We start from the raw sequence: 6000 nt of genomic DNA, 5'->3' as shown, positions 1-6000 counted from the left end.
GTGAGGGAGATATTATTCTAATTCCTACTTTAGTGAAGAGAACATTGAGTTAGAAAGCTAAAGTTCTTACCCAAAGACAGGTAGACCTACAAGGCAGAGGCAGGAGTCACAGCCAGATCTGACCAAGCCCCAGGCTGGTTTCTTGACCTTTCCCCAGGTTGCTCTGATCTCCCTGTGCCCACAGGAACTGCCAGGTGTACTGACAGTGCAGTAGTCCACGGATGAAGAAATGGAATATTTCTCAAGAAAATGAGGACACTGCAGTCAGTAATGAGTTCAGGAGAAATATCACTACAAACTGTGGTACGATCTGGTGCTTTTGCTAATTCTCTCAAGATAAGTTCTGTTAGTTTACCATTCTAAATAAATTCTCAACAAGCTCTTTACCTGTCAATCTGTATCTGTGGAGACTGTTTTTGTAACATTAGATAAATGAGCAATTAGAGACCTTAAAAGACTCTTAAAGGTGGTGGGAGCTTGTAAACCTAAACTCCCAGGGAGAATAAATGTCACATCGAATGTCTTCAGTACACATTTCCTGTCTCCCCTTTGTTTCGACAGCTGTAATATGGCACTCACTCCTCATCCTAGTCGGAAGACACCTGCCTTCCAGCAGGATGTAAAGGGAAAACTGGGGACCTGGGACATAGCTGCTTGGATTCTAGACACAGCTGTCCTGGGGTGACCTTAACTGAGTCAACATTTCTCTCAGCTGTTTGTCAATAAAATAAGAGGGTCGAAACTAGACTATTTTTAAGAGCTCTCCGAGCTCATTCTTTGGCTTCTTGAATCTGTGGCTTTGACTATGCATAGCTCCATTCCTTACCATTTCCTATGCGGGATCCTAAACAAAGGCAAGTTTGGCCCTCAATACATATTAGTTACTGTCATCATCGTTATCGTTTGATGAAGTTGGAAAGCCTATATGTAGCAAAACAAGCAGAACCAGCATCTAATATTCCACCATTGGAGACTCATTTTTTTTGGTTTTAGAGGGTTTTTAAATATCTCAGAGCAGAAAAATGCTTTAAGACAATGGATTGTTTTTAAGAAGCAGAATCTTCTTTTTTTTTAAAGTAAAACTCTTTCATGAGCATGCATAGATAATGAGTGTTTCTGGAAGAAGTGGGGAATGGAGCAGGGGCAGAGGGAGTGGGCGAGGATACCTGGGAGATCCCCCACTTAGCATTTCCTTCACCCTCATGTGGGCCCCAAAGCACTGCCTCAAAAACCTAGGGTTCTTCAGAAGGCCATTCAAAACTCATGTCCTGAAGCCAACACCAGCAGACACTCTTTAAGGATTAAAGAGCCATTAAAGATTAAAATGAGTATTGGGAATGGAGAACGGAAGGGTGGGCACAGAGGAAGCCAGACCCTAAGATGGAGGGAGAGAAAAGAAACTAACCTTTATTAAGAGTTTTCTGTCCACCATATAGTTTGCAAGGTTTTTTAAATGTTTGATAAGGGGGAAATAGTTCAATTATATCTATTTACCAAGGCCCAGGACCCATGCCATGGCTTCCTAAAGCCAATCCCTCTGCTTTAGCCCCAGATCCATCCCCAGTTCTTACTGAAGACACTGCTCCAGCAATTCTCCCATCTCCCCTGGCTCAATGGTCTCCCTCCTGTACCATAGGCATGGCTTCCAAACCGCTTCTCCGCCCATCCAAGTGTGCTGTGAACATGGCCACTCTGCCTGTAGTGCCCCATTCGGCTCCCAGTACAAGCCAAAGCCCTTCACCCAGGGCAGCACGACCTGGGCCGGAGCCTGGGTGACCTCATCTCCTGGCTCATTACCTCACCGTCTCTGTCTCTGCTGCAGCCACACTGGCTTCCTGCTGTTACTGGAAAATCCCAAGCACACTCCTGTCATTGTTCCTTTGCACTGACTGTCCCCGCTACCTGGGACACTTCTGCAATAGCCACATGGCCCACCCCCTACAGCCGTCAAGCCTTCTCTCCAGCGTCCCCTTCTCAGCAAGGGTCCCTCTTGAACACTGCAGACTGCCCACCCACTCGGGCACCTCAATCTCCCTCCCTGTTATATAAAGTCCTGGGTTGAAGTCCTAGACTCCAGTAGCATCAAATGTGACCTATTTGGAAATACGGTAACCGCCAATGTAATTAGTTGAGAAGAGGCCATACTGGAGTCGTGTGGGCCCCTAATCCAATGAGACTGGTGTCCTTATAAACAGGGGAAATGTGGACACCAAGACAGACATGAATAGAAGGACGCCTGCCACATAAGGATTGAAGTTGTGTTCCCACAAGTCAACAACGACCAGAAGCTAGAGAGAGGCCTGAAACAGTCATTCCCGAGCGCCTTCAGAGGGAGCGTGACATTGCTGATACCTTGACCTTGGACCTCCAGCTTCCAGAACTGTGAGACAATAAATTTCTGTTGTTTATGCCACCCAGTTAGTGCTGCGTTGTTACAACAGCCCTAGCAAACTTTTACACTTCTCATGCTCTGCTTTTCTGTTGTTCGATGGAACTTTCTAATATATCACATAATTTACTCATTTATTTCTCTCAACGTCTATGGTCTATCTCCCCCTTCTGGATTCTAACCTTTGAGGGGGGCACAGATGTTGGTCTATTTATTCACTGATGTACATAACATAGGAAGCATTAAGTGGATACTTTCAAATGAATGAATCCATTTACTTCCTTTCTTCTGTGTTTTCGAGAAGCCATCATAAAATTCTACCTTACCCTTCTATGCCTTAACTCTCAGGTTTATTTTCCCTGACTGACACCCCACTCCTGCCTTACCCATTCTCACTGCCTGTCTTCCCACCCCAAGAGACAATAATAGCCTCACAGTGAGAGGGGTGTGGGCCAACAGGGTGCAGTTACATTCATATTGCACATATGTAATGGTAGCCCTGCGAGGCAGACATTGTAATCCCATTTTATGGATGAGAAAACTGAGGTTCACAAACATTAAGCAATGGGCCCATAGCATCCTGTGCATAAAACACTATGCACGTTGACCTTTCTCTTTCCCTCATTGGCACGGCAGCTGCCCAGAGGCAGGCACAGCGTCTTCACCTGTGTATTGCAGGCTCACAGGTCAGGCCAGGCATACAGTAGGTGCTGCATGAGCACTGCTGAGCTGCCCACTGTGACACCATTGGTAAGTGGCAAAGCCGGACTGGAATGCAGCCTGACCCCACAGCCCATGCTCTTGCCACCCGGCTCCCCTCGCCCACAGAATATAGGCTACAGCACAGCTGCTTTGTGTTTTTAGCAGAGTTTTCAGCAGCCTCATCTCCCCATCATCCACCCAAAACACTTCCCCTGGGAGGGTGTCTAGGGGGTGTTAATGTGAGTTCCCGTGACCCCAAGGAACCCACATTAACACCCCCGGACACCCTCCCATACACTCAGAAGCACATGTAGAGTTTTTGTCTTTATTTTTTTTAATGAGGTCTCATACATTCATGTGTGTAGCCTGCTTTTCTCATTCAGCAGTTTTCCTGAAAACTCCTCCCGGGGACCCGGCTTGGCTCTCAATTGTTCTTTTTAATGACTGGATGGTATCACGATTTATTCAACCATGTGTCGTTGTTGGGTATTAAATTTATTTCCAAGATTTCTTTTTCTTTTTGTTAATGTTGCTACACTGGACATCCTTCCATGGATAATATCTATAGATAGAATCCCAGGAGTGAGATCACTATATTAAAAAGTAAACGTGTACCGGGGGTGCCTAAAACATGTGTATGTACACATGACTTGTATTCGTCTTTTGTTATCGGTATATATTGAGTAGTACAATTCTAATAGTTTTTTCCTTTCCTAAAATGTGTGTACATGTTTTTGGTACCCTCTGTATATGCTCCCATTTGTTACAATGGAAAATTTTCAAACATATAAAAGGAAAGGAAATAGTATAACCAACCCCCTTCAACCAGAAGTTATCAACTCATGGCCAATTTGGTTTCATTTAATTCCTTATCTACCTTCCCTCAGTCTAGATTATTTTGGGGGAAAAACAGTTACTTTATTATTAATCTGTAAATATTTCTATCTGTATCTCTAAAAGTTGAAGACTCTTTTAAATAACATAACCAAAATACTATTATCAAACCTCAAAAGAATAATCATCATTTCTTCTTATCATCCAGTCTTCAGGCAGTGTTCAAATTCCTTCAAATGAATCATAAATAAAATTTTTCAAAGTTTGTTCAAATGAAGATCTTAATAAAGGCCAAGAATTACAATTGGTTAATATGTCTCTGGTCTCTTAGGTCTCTTTTAATTGATAAATTTCCGTGTGTGTGTGTGTGTGTGTGTGTGTGTGTGTGTGTGTGTCCCTTACAATATCTCTTTTGAAGAAACCAGGCCATTTGGCCTGTATGTTTTCCACAATCTGCATTTTGCAGATTTCCTCACCACAACATCATCTGCCCTCTTCAGTTGGTACTTACATCTAGAAGTTTGATCCAATTCAAGTTAGAACTTTTGCAGGAATACTTACAGGCAATGTTGTGTTCTGCCGTCAGGGAGCATACAATGTCTGCTCGTCTCTCTTTTGTGCTGTTAGCAGCCACTAAGGGAATTGCCTAGATTCATCTTTTCAGTAGGAGTTGCAAATGGATGATATCTTAATTCCATCGTTCCTCATTTATGAGCTGGGATATTTCTATAAAGAGAAAAATTACGCTTATCAACTCATTCATTATCCTGAGACACAGTTCATATATAGCAAAGTCTAGATAAATGTTTCTGTCCCTTTATTTACCAGGTTTCAAAATAACAAGCTAGTTTCCTAGTATCCTCTCTAAATGAGAGTTATTGGGATTTTTGTTTCGTTTCATTTACCTTCATGAACTTGTAGGTTTTTGTTAATGTGAATAAAAGGTTAGCAAACTTGGGGCCAGCCTGGTAGCTCAGGTGGTTGGAGCTCCGTGCTCCTAACTCCGAAGGCTGCCGGTTCGATTCCCACATGGGCCAGTGGGCTCTCAACCACACGGCTGCCGGTTCAACATCTTGAGTCCCGCAAGGGATGGTGGGCTCTGCCCCCTGCAACTAAGATTGAACAGGGCACCTTGAGCTGAGCTGCCACTGAGCTCCCGGATGGCTCAGTTGGTTGGAGGGTGTCCTCTCAACCACAAGGTTGCCGGTTCGACTCCCTCAGGGGATGGTGGGCTGCGCCCCCTGCAACTAGCAAGGGCAACTGGACCTGGAGCTGAGCTGCGCCCTCCACAACTAAGACTGAAAGGACAAAAACTGGACTTGGAAAAAAGGCCTGGAAGTACACACTGTTCCCCAATAAAGTCCTGTTCCCCTTCCCCAATAAAATAAATAAATAAATAAATAAATAAATAAATAAATAAAACATTAAAACAAATCTCTTGTTAAAAAAAAAAACAACTCATTAGCAAACGCATTCTCTTTCTCTATGGAAAAATGACCTTGGGTTAACTTTTTAGCTCTGTTCCCCTGGAAACCCAGGAAAGGTGGAATGTCATCTATGTTACCAGGCAACATTGCTTATGGTAAAAATGACCTCCAGTTAGAAAACTACACCTGGCCTGCGAGGACTGTGAATTAACTATACACACCTAGTGGGAATGCAATGCATCCTTGTAACTGGGCACGTCCCTTGCTAGGACCTCTGGAAGCTATTCCCATGGGAGGAAATAAAACATATTGGCTCATAGGGGGAATGGGGCTTATGAGCCAGCATGGTTCCCATACCCATTCATTTGGACTGGGTTCCCCCAGAAACGGACTATGAGACTGGAGATTTATGTACAGGAAGTTTCATGGGAAGGGCTCTTAGGAAATGAAGGAAACAGGACTGTGAAGCGGGAAAAACTAAACTACAATGTGAATGCAACTGTGAAGCCCAGCAGGACTTCCTTGGTATCTGGGATGGCCCTTTGCAGTTGTCCCAATTTAAGCGGGGAGGCTCCTTGAAAAGGGGCATAACCTCGGGCAAGGCAGTTCCCCTGTACGGAAAACAATTCCCAACTGTGAGCAGCCAAC

General features: G+C 44.1%; 1 long non-coding RNA gene across 1 annotated transcript in view; it reads right to left on the bottom strand.

Moving 5' to 3' along the window:
* Positions 1–3533: 3533 nt before the first annotated feature.
* Positions 3534–6000, bottom strand: part of LOC308507412 — a 134651-nt gene continuing 132184 nt past the window's right edge. The window contains exon 3 of the long non-coding RNA XR_013994877.1: positions 3534–4651. This is a non-coding gene — a long non-coding RNA (uncharacterized lncRNA). The remainder of the gene's footprint in view (positions 4652–6000) is intronic.

This window comes from Rhinolophus hipposideros (assembly GCF_964194185.1).
Source record: "Rhinolophus hipposideros genome assembly, chromosome: 14".
Lineage (NCBI taxonomy): Eukaryota > Metazoa > Chordata > Mammalia > Chiroptera > Rhinolophidae > Rhinolophus > Rhinolophus hipposideros.
The sequence above is the reverse complement of the archived record's forward strand: the minus strand, read 5'-3'. Positions and strand labels throughout refer to the sequence as shown.